The sequence below is a fragment of the Lepus europaeus genome, chromosome 6 (genome assembly GCF_033115175.1).
Source record: "Lepus europaeus isolate LE1 chromosome 6, mLepTim1.pri, whole genome shotgun sequence".
Taxonomy (NCBI): Eukaryota; Metazoa; Chordata; class Mammalia; order Lagomorpha; family Leporidae; genus Lepus; species Lepus europaeus.
The window spans coordinates 98,579,517-98,590,828 of NC_084832.1; positions in this window are offsets into that span (position 1 = coordinate 98,579,517).

Below are 11,312 nucleotides of genomic sequence, written 5' to 3' on the forward strand. Positions count from 1 at the left end.
CTTACAGAAAAACAAAAATTGGCCACCCATGAAGAGCTAAATAAAGAGAGAGAGGGAGAGAGATGACTACTTTTCAGCAACTACATTCTGGATAGGTTTTCTTGTTTTATTGATTATGCAAGGCTTTTAACAATTAGTTTAGGAAGGAAGCTGGTGGACTCAACACAGAGTAGAGAAAGTATCTCTCTGGTCTGAATTTCTGCCCTGCTTCTGCTTTTAAAAAATATCAGCATGGATTTCCAATTCACTTAGGTAAACAGAACTTTTTATTCATTGTGTATACGAAGGTACTTCAAAACTTTATGGAAGAGGTCCGCGCTGTGGCTTGGCCGGTGAAGCTGCCACCGGGCAGTGCCAGCATTTCATATGGGCTCTCTGCTATGGCCTGGGAAAGCAGTAGGAGATGGCCCAAGTCCTTGGGCCCCTGCACCCATGTGGGAGACCCGGAAGGAGCTCCTGGCTCCTAGCTTTGGATCGGCGCAGCTCCAGCCATTGCAGCCATCTGGGGAGTGAACCATCAGATGGAAGACCTCGCTCTCTTTCTCTACCTCTGCCTCTCTGTAACTCTGCCTTTCAAAAAAATAATAAATAAATATTTTTTAAAAAACTTCATGGAAATGGGATTAAAAGAAATGTTAGGCCAGCACCGCGGCTCAATAGGCTAATCCTCCGCCTGCGGCGCCGGCACACCGGGTTCTAGTCCCGGTTGGGGCACCGATCCTGTCCCGGTTGCCCCTCTTCCAGGCCAGCTCTCTGTTGTGGCCAGGGAGTGCAGTGGAGGATGGCCTAAGTGTTTGGGCCCTGTACCCCATGGGAGACCAGGAGAAGCACCTGGCTCCTGCCATCGGATGAGTGCGGTGTGCCGGCTGCAGCACGCCAGCTGCGGCAGCCATTGGAGGGTGAACCAATGGCAAAAAGGAAGACCTTTCTCTCTGTCTCTCTCTCTCACTGTCCACTCTGCCTGTCAAAAAGAAGAAGAAGAAGAAGAAGAAGAAGAAGAAGAAGAAGAAGAAGAAGAAGAAGAAGAAGAAGAAGAAAAAGAAAGAAATGTTAATGTTGGTGAAAAAAATTTTGAAATCCATGCATGCAAGAGATCTTCAAAATGTTCATGGGAAATGCATGTGATGAAAAAACTATGCATGGACCTCACAACTTTTGCACCAAAATAAATGTGACCTTTAATTCCATTTCCCTGGGAGTTTTCTGAGGTATCCCCCCATAAACACAGACACACACACATATCCACATATGTATCATAACTTGTATAGGTTCAGAAATTCATGGTAGGCCAGCTCCAGAGAGTTTTTTTTCCCCAGAGAGATTTTTAAAAATGTTTGCTTCATTATCTTCATTTACTTGAAAGGAAAAGAGAGACAGGTCCTCCATCTATTGGTTCATTCCCTAAATGCACACCACAGCCAGGAGAGGGCCATGCTGAAGTTAGGAGCCTGGAAACTCCATCTGGGTCTCTCATGTGGATGACACAAGCCCAAGCACTTGAGCCACCCTCCACTGCCTCCCAGGATGCATCAGCAGGATGCTGGATCAGAAGCAGAGTAGTTGAACCAGCACTGTTATGGGATGCTTAACCTGCTGTGGCTCAACACCTCCAGAAAGTTCCATTTCATCTGTGAACTGCATTACTTTTACTGATGCTGAAATCTGCAAATGTATAATATGTTCACAGGTGTCAGCTACATTTTTTTACTTTTCTTTCTTTTTTTTTTTTTTTACTAAAATTTATTTTTATTTCAAAGGCAGAGTTACAGAGACAGGGGGAGAGACAGAGAGAATTTTCCATCAGCTGGTTCACTCCCCAAATGCTTGCTCAGCTGGGGCAGGACCAGGCTAAAGGCAGGAGCCAGGAACTCCCTCTGGGTCTCCCACATGGGTGGCAGGTATCCCAGGACTTGGGGCGTCTTCGGCAGCTTTCCCAGGCACATTAGCAGGGAGCTGGATTGAAAGCAGAGTAGCCAAGGAGACTTGGGACAGGTACTCCAACGTAGGATGCCATTGTCACAGGCAGTGGCTTAACCAGCTGCTCCACAGCGCTGGCCCATGAGCTGCATTTAAGCTGCCCTGTTCCTCTTTTGATTTTTGCTGGGTCTCTGGTCTGCTTGCTAAAAGCTAGGGTGCTTCAGGCCCTTGTGAAATTTAAAGCAGAGGTGTTGTGTCTTTGAGCTTTAAAGCATTGAACAAATGGAAACTACAACTAGAAGTGGAAAAAGTCTGGGTTTACGTGTTTTTTTAAGTAAAAACTTGGGAAAGTTTAAAAACATGCTGTTCCTAGTGCCGGAGTGGGCCATCAGGCAGGATCAGAAAACGATGCAAGGGTCAGGCATCTGGTGTAGTGGTCCACACAGCACCTGGGGCATCTGCATCCTGTATCCAAATGCTCACGCGGGAGTCCCAGCTCCTGGCTTTGGCCTGGTCTGGTCCCAGTTGTTGTACACATGTGGGAAATTAACCAGCAGAAGGGATCTCTCTCTCTCTCTCTCTCTCTCTCTCTCTCTCTCCCTTTCAAATGAATAAAGTAAATAATTTTTTTAAGAAGGAAAAATGCAAATTCTCAGGCCCCACCCCAGAACTGCTGAATCAGAAAGTGGAGGCAGATGTTGTCATCTGTGTTTTCACAAACCTGCAGGTTACTGATGCTTGGTCAAATTTAAAAACCTTAAGTTGAGGCCGGCGCCGTGGCTCAACAGGCTAATCCTCCGCCTTGCGGCGCCGGCACACCGGGTTCTAGTCCCGGTCGGGGCACCGATCCTGTCCCGGTTGCCCCTCTTCCAGGCCAGCTCTCTGCTGTGGCCAGGGAGTGCAGTGGAGGATGGCCCAAGTGTTTGGGCTCTGCACCCCAGGGGAGACCAGGAGAAGCACCTGGCTCCTGCCATCGGAACAGCGCGGTGCGCCGGCCGCAGCGCGCTACCGCGGCGGCCATTGGAGGGTGAACCAACGGCAAAAGGAAGACCTTTCTCTCTGTCTCTCTCTCTCACTGTCCACTCTGCCTGTCAAAAATAAAAAAAAAATAAATAAATAAAAAAAAATAAAAAAAATAAAAAAAAAAAATAAAAAAAAAAAAACCTTAAGTTGAGAGGGCCGGCTGCTGTGGCGTAGCTGGTAAAACTGCCATTTGCATTGCGGGCATCCCATATGGGTGCCGGTTCAAGTCCCAGCTGCTCCACCTCTGATCCAGCTCTCTGCTATAGCCTGGAAAAGCCTCTCTGTAACTCTGCCTCCCACATATATAAATAAATCTTTTTTATAAAGAAAGATTGAAGTTGAGACCAGGTACCTGGCCCAGCACTTAATGGGCCACTTGGGATGCTCCCATCTCATATCACGTCTGTGTCTGTGTCCTGGTTCCACTTCCAATTTCAGCTTCCTGCTAGTAGACACCTTGGGAGGAAGCAGGTGAAGGCTCAAGTAGTTGGGCCCCAGCCACCCATGGGGGATACCCAGGTTGAGTTCCAGGCTTTCTGGCTTGGCCTGGCCCAGATGCAGCTGTTGTAGGCATTTGGGAGAAGGGCAGATGGGAGATTTCTCTCTCTCTCTCTCTCTCTCTCCCCATCAAATGAGTAAAATTAATTAATTACATGGATCATTTGAGGACGTGCATACTCCTAGCCCTGGCCCCAGGCCCCAGGCATCCCCTGTGTGTTCCTGATTGGGAGGTCCTGCCAACCACTCTCTCTACCCAGTGCTGACTGCCACAGTCAACCAGGCTCCCTCAGCCTCCAGCTGCCAGATGGCGTGGCCAAGGGGAAGTGCCCAGGGAGATGAGATGGGAGGGAGGGCACTGCGGTGCAGGGGGTTAAGCGGCTGCTTGCAACACTGCCATCCCTTATCAGTGCTGGTTTCATCCTGGCTGCTCTGCTTCTGATCCAGCTCTCTACTAATGAGCCCAGGAGAGCAGTGGAGGGTGGCCCAAGTGACAGGGCCCCTGCCACCCACATGGGAGACCTCAAAGGAATTCCTGGCTCCTGGCTTCAGCTTGCCCTAGCCCCAGCTATTGAGGCATGAGCTATTTGAGTAGTGAATCAGTGGATGGAAGACCTCTCTCTCTCTCTCTGTCACTCTGCCCTTCAAATAAATAAACAAATCTTATAAAAATATATATTTTTCTCTCTTTTTTTTTTTTTTTTGGACAGGCAGAGTGGATAGTGAGAGAGAGAGAGAGAGAGAGAGAGAGAAAGGTCTTCCTTTTTGCTGTTGGTTCACCCTCCAATGGCCACTGCGGCCAGCACATCTCGCTGATCCGAAGCCAGGAGCCAGGTGCTTCTCCTGGTCTCCCATGCGGGTGCAGGGCCCAAGGACTTGGGCCATCCTCCACTGCACTCCTGGGCCACAGCAGAGAGCTGGCCTGGAAGAGGGGCAACCGGGACAGAATCCGGCACCCTGACCGGGACTAGAACACGGTGTGCCAGGGCCACAAGGTGGAGGATTAGCCTGTAGAGCCATGGCGCCAGCCATAAAAATATTTTTTAAAACAAGAGAGAAGAGATGGGAGTGTTGGGCAAAAGGCCAGGGTGTTTCTCCTCGCTCTGGGCATCCTTTCTGGCACCAGTTGTGTGTCTGCCCTTGCCCCAGCCCAGCCCAGCACAGCTCCCATCAGGTGGCTGCTTACCCACAGCTCACGCCCTCACTGTGTCTCACGGGCACCTTTTTGCTTCTTTAGGACCTTCCTGCTGTTGCCATGCCTGCACAGCTCCGCGTGGGAGCTGCCTCCTCCTCCAGCCCAGGCCTCTACCGTGTAACCTCCCAAACCCTCTGGGGTAGATGTGGTTTCCTGCCTGACACTTGAGAGAGAGGAGGTGCTGGCGGCTTGGTCCTGCTAGCAGAAAAGCCTCCCCCCAGCTACTCCTGCCTGGAAGGGGAACAGAGCAGGACCCATCCCATGGTGGGACAGGTGGACTCTGTTTAAACCCCGGGGGCAGGAGGTCAGGAAAGAAGCCTCAGCCAGAGAAGGGAGGCTGCTTGCTGGTCCCCCTGCCCTGGGGTTGGGGGGCAGTGTTTACACTCCCTGTAACCTGGGGTGCAGGAAGCGTTCAGGGGAAGGCGGGGGAGGGGCAGCCTCACACCTAATAGGGTTTCCACTGCCCCGTCCCAGGCCGGCTGTGTCCTCAGTGTGTGGAAGGGTGTGGAGGGCCAGTTTCCTGACAGGACACCCCTGAGGTCCAGAGTCAGCTTTTCCTGCTCAGAGAAAGGCTGGGGGTGTTCTTTTTTCTTTCTTTCTTTCTTTTTTTTTTTTTTTTGACAGACAGTTATAGACAGTGAGAGAGAGACAGAGAGAAAAGTTTTCCTTCCGTTGATTCATTCCCAAAATGGCCATAGCTGGCGCTGTGCTGATCCGAAGCCAGAAGCCGGGTACTTCCTCCCAGTCTCCCATGTGGGTGCAGGGACCCAAGCACTTGGGCCATCCTCCACTGCCCTCCTGGGCCACAGCAGAGAGCTGGACTGGAAGAGGAGCAACCGGGACTAGAACTTGGTGCCCATATGGGATGCCGGTGCTGCAGGCGGAGGATTAACCTATTGAGCCACGGCACCGGCCCTGTGGGGGTGTTCTTGACCGGTCCTCATATGGTGGTCATTTTGTCACTCACACACACACACACACACACTCACACACACACACACCCCGCACCCGGAGGTCCTGGAGGCCCTGCAGAGGGCTGCCTCCCTGCCCCCAGTGCCGTGCACTGCCCCACCTGCCCAGCTTGGTGGAGGAGGCTGTGGGTTTCCAGCTGCTGCTTGCTTTGTTGTTTCTGGGTTTCCGCTACCACTTCAGAGACGTGGCCTTGAGTCCCCCTCCTCAGCATCCTCCCAGCGCTCTGCCCTGGCGCAGTGGCATCCTGTGTTCTCCTGAGAGGCCGGGCGCCGGCTGGCTGGTCCCAGGCCGGGCATGAGCCTCTCCCACCCCCCCACCTCACGCCTCCCCGTCCACGGCCCACTTTTTCCCTGCTGCCTCCCTCTCTCCTGCGGTGTCTGCTCACATCTGTGCATTGCTGTCTTAGGGCTTTCCCTGGGCCTCACACACCTGGGGGCCATGGCGGCTGTCCTGGTCTCCCTTTGCCCCTGGCCTCTTTTTCCATCTCTTCCCACCGGTTCCCATCTGACTGACAGGGCCCTGTGGGCATGGCCTGCTGCCATGGGTGGGTTCAGGTGGACATCACAGGACAGACTTCCACAGGCGTTGGGGAGGGCTCCGGAGAGGCTGGGTGTCTGGGGAAAGTGGGCCCCAGGGCTTCACTTCCCACAGGAGAGGGGGCAGGGAGGGGAAGAAATGGGGAAACTGACAGCAGGTGGGGAGAGAGACGAGCCCAACATAGGCAACACCCCCTCCCCAGCCCACCCCTGAGCCCTTGAGGTTCCTGCCGCCCTCACCTCTGCCTGGAGAGCGAAGCCAGGGCGCACGAGAGGGCACAGCCCCGCCGCAGCGACAGTCTGAGGTCCCATGGGCGCTTTCATCTTCTCCCCAGAGCCCCCACTCAGCCCACCGGAGCCCACACACGCCCTGCCTATGGCTCAGTGGCACTGTGTGAACTTCCTAGAGACCCGGCCCCTCTAAGGGTCCCTGCGGTTGGTGGCCGCAACCTCCACCATCCTCTCCCTTGCCCCTGACGCCCACGCTGCGGGAGCTGTGCCCCCCTTCTCCCCTCAGCCCCTGAAAGGTGCCATCCGGAGTAGGGCTCCGCCTCTGAGCCCCGGGAACCCCCTGACCTTCCCAGCGCCCAGACACCAGGGCTGCTTTGCTTGATTTATTTACTGGGTGTCCAACACGCTCAAGACCCTTGGCCCATGCAGGACCCCCTGGGAGCCAGGGTTGCTTCCACACTGTACCTGGGCCCTGTCGTGGGCGGATTTTTATTTAGAGAATAGACCTCTCGTATTTACAAGCAAGTGTCCCCAGATTTGAGGGAGGAAGTCACCCCCTGGGCACCCCAAATCCTACCCTCGGGAGCACTCTCATCTGATGCGGACGGCGCCATTTTGTATCAGCCACAGAACCGGACACAGCACAAGAAATTATTTGTCAGAGCCTGAAATAGCGGGTTCTACTGTCTGGTTTATCATCAGGTTCTACTCTCGGCCTTGCACCCCTAAAACTGGCCCCCCAAGCACCTTGCCGAAGCAGCTGCCCTGCATGGAGAGAAATCTTGGCATAATGGGGCAGGTGGCCTGTCTGTTCGGAGGGAGCAGAGTGGCCTCAGGCCGGCTCTCCCACAGGGAGTCTGGAGGGGACAGCAGAGGCCCCGGGCATGGCCTGGCTGCAAGACCCTGAGGTCGCAGGACAGGGAAAAGGCCGAGGCTCTGGAGGTGGGAGGCTGGGGTGCCCCAGGGCCACCCGTGTTGAGAGTTCCTGGGTCCTTCCTCTCCCCGACATGGCCCCGGGCCCAGGCATGGCCTGCAAGTGCTCCGCTGATCCCCCTGTGCCTTCTGAGACGCCGAAAACCCATTCTCTTAGCGTCAGTTTTTCTTCCAGCACATTTTCCTCAGCCTGTTTATCTGTCGCTTTGCAGCCTTTCATACATAAGAGCTCCGTCTCCACACTTCCAGAGTTTTAGCTTTTGCATTTCCTTATTCATTTGTAAGTCAACCAAAGCCGGAATGCCTTTAGGCCTGGTGATCACAGATCCTAACAATGCCCAAAAGTGGACACACGTTTACACGCCAGATACTTAAGAGGCTACAAGATCACGTAGCTTAGGAAATGCAGACAGATACAACTTTGGGGTGAGTTTTTGATGACTGCGTCATTGGGAAAATTGATTTGGGGGGACTTGCCTCTAGACTAGAGTCTACTTCTCTTTCTCATTTTCTTGCCTTTACCTTTTTTTCACTCTCCATTTCTTTTTTGAGGGTCTCCTCTTGCCTTAACACTTGTTTGTCTAATTTCCCCCTCCTCCTCTTTCTTTCTCCTCTCTTCTCTCTTCCACCTTTCATCTTCTCTGCCGCCCAATGCCCAATTGCCTTCCACTGCCTTTCCCATCCCGAGGTGGCCCCAAGTCCCCATTCCCAGTCTGACCCTGCGATTGGGGTCAGTACCCCTCTTAGGAGCTCCTGCGGCTCTGGACACTAGCTATGCGCAGTAGGGTGCAGGTTCTGGCCTCGCGAAGCTCGTGGTCTCAGTGGGAGATCACTGCTCATGACCAGTCTGGAGAAAAATGCGTCAGAAAGTGACCAGAGCTCTGAGTGGGGAACCGAGAGCCCAGCATGCTCCAGGGCATGTGCCACCGCGTTCCCCTCCGCACCTCCAGGGAAGGGAGCGAAGCTGTCTGTCCAGCTTACCTCTGGGCCCTGGGCTGCCTTCCCCTCTGCTCGCACGGCTGTGTCTGGGCGCAAGCTTGGAGCTCTGCAGCCCGGAGGCCGGTGGGAAGAGGGTTCTGTCACTGCTGCAGAGATGGCTTCAATGAAGAGAAACAGGAAGCCCAGGAGCGAGGCTCCTCCGCACCCCAAGCCTGGGCGGGCCCCGCACGTCACCAGCTGGGGCTGGGGTCTCCACCCCCTGGCTCCCCGTGAAGATGTCAAAATGAAAATGCCAAAGTCAAGGGAAAAAGTTACAGCTGAACCTCTAAGTCTGGAACCCTGAGTATCGCTGCCACAGCTGTATAGAAAAAAAAAAATAGTGCATCAGTGATGCTCCAGCCTGGCCAGACGTGGGGGAAAGAAGTAGGAGCTGAAGGAGGACAAGTGAGCACAGCTATGCTGAGCACAGCTCCTTGCTTCAGAGCGCTGGGGACGTTTGTTCAGGGGCTGCCTCCAGGGCTGTGTGTGGCAGAGGCCAGGCTGGCAGGAAAACCCTGGCTGAGAGGATTCCTGAGATGCCCAGGGGGACCATGGACCACTCTTCCTCTGGGCCTCTGTCTCTGGCCAAGCCTCCCGTGGTCTTCTCCTGGGACAGGGGTTTGGTGCGGCATTGAAGCTGCCACTTGGGATGCCCACATCCCGTATCAAAATGCCTGGCTCAAGTCCCAGCTCTGCTTCCGGTTCCAGCTTCCTGCTGATGCAGACCCTGGGAAGCAGCAAGATGATGGCTCAAGTACTTGGGTCCCTGCTGTGCACATAGCAGACCTGGATTGAGTTCTGGGCTCCTGGCTTTGGCCTGGCCCAGCCCCGTTCTTGTAGGCATCTGAGTAGTGAACCAGTTGGTGGAAGATCTTTATTTCTCTCCCTTTCGCATGAAATGAAAATAAATCAATAAACATTTAAACATTTTTTTTCTGCAGTCCAGATGCCTCATGAGCTCCAGATGTAGGCATCCATCTGCCTGTTGGACATCTCTATTGGATGTTCAGCAGACGTAGCAAATTCAACCTGTCCCATGCTAAGCTTAGCCACCCGCACACTACTGTTCTCCAAGCCTACGTCTCCAAGTTCCTCTTCAGTGAGGGCTTCACCATCCACTAAGATGCCCAAGCCAAATAAATTAGGTGTGATCCTCGACTCTTTCTCTTTACCCAACCCCTCCCATGAGTTTGTTTGCCAAGTCTCGTGAACTTTACGTTTGAAATGCCTCAGAAACCCATCCAGGTCACTGTGCTGCACCACCACTATTCCAATCCCAGACGCTATCACCCATCCTCAGCCTGGCCTGAAGCTCTTGCCTCCCCACTGGTCTCCTGCACTCACCCTTGTGCCTTCCTCTAGGCCATCCTCCATAGAGCCACCAGAGTGACCCTTGATAGAGGAGAGGGAGCATTTAGCCCAGCCACTAAGTCCCTGCTTGGGACGGTCACATCCCATATCAGAGCACCTAGGTTCAATATCTGGCTCTGGATTCTGACTCTAGCTTCTTGCCAATGCAGACCCTGGGAGGTAGCAGTGACGGCTCAAGTATCCGGGTCCCTGACATCCATGTGGGAGACTTGGATTGAGTTCTTGGCTTCTGGCTCTGGCCCCAGCCCAGCCCCAGCCATTGCAGGCATTCTGGGAGTAAACCAGCAGGTGAGAGCTGTCCATCTTTGGTTGTCTCGCTTTCTCTCTCTCTCTCAACAAAAAACAAACAAACAAACGCAGAACAAAAGCTGCACATGGGAGCGCACCATTGCCCTCTTCTACAGACGTGGCTTGCTCGGCTTGCAGTGCCAGCAATTAACACAAGTGCTTCTGCTGGAGACGTCCACTGTGCTTCAGCGGCAGCAGAAGCGCTTTCTGCTACTTCTCATTTCACAACACACTGTACTCAAGGGGTGAAATTAATATTTACTGCAAAATCAAGGGCGTTCTCAAGTGAAATTGGCATTGCTTGTTTTTTCTGTATTTTTACCGCAAGTGCCTGGCAGTGAGGACCACAATGAGTGCAGGGCAGTTTGGTGCCACTGCCTTGGTTTTTGCTAAGGCAGCAATTTCACCCAGGTGGCTATTGCCACATCATTGTCATGTCAACATAGTGACAATGGTAGATAATGTCCTGTTATTATGAAAATAGCTTGGGGGGGGTGGCAGGTGCTGTGGCTCAGTGGGTTAAAGCCTCAGCCTACAGCACCGGCATCCCATATGGGTGCTGGGCTCAAGTGCTGGCTGCTCCACTTCGGATCCAGCTCCTTGCTAATGTGCCTGGGAAGGCAGCAGGGGATGGCCCAAGTCCTTGAACTCCTATATCCATGTGGGAGACCCAGAAGAAGTTTCTGACTCCTGGCTTTGGCCTGGCCCAGCCCAGGTCATTGAAGCCATCTGAGAGTGAACCAGTGAATAGATCTCTCTCGCTGTATGTCTCTCCTCTCTGTAACTCTGACTTTCAAATAAATAAATAAGGAAGGAAGGAAGGAAGGAAATAGCTTAGCCCTAAAGATCCCTGGAAGTGAAATCACAGCTTGACAGTAGGGACTCCATTTAGAGCACTCAAGACTCCATCCTGAGAAAGCACGCACACACCCTGGCAGGAGACTCTGGCCTGGAACTATGATCTAACGCACTCAGACAGTAGCAGTGCGCTACATCACACTTGGCAAAGCACAGACACCCCTTAGCATGATTGCTCAAGCTTAGAAGCAGATAGGCTGCACCTGGGTTAATGATAAAAATGTAATTTGTCTATGTCCTACCTATGATTTAGGCCAATACCTGGATTAATGTCAAGATTATAACTAAAATTGTTAAGATTGTAACTAGTATTATTAAGATTATAATTGATATGAGTTTCGCATAGGCTTTAGGTTAGCTTGACCCCAGTAACCATGTATCCCCCTCCCATTTTTGTGGTTTTTGCCTTTATAAACCCTGTTGCTTTGGGCTTCGGGGTCGAGAGTTCTTTAGGGCATGAGCCCACTCTTCACCACTGACAATAAAGGACCCTCATATTTTATCAGTGTGTG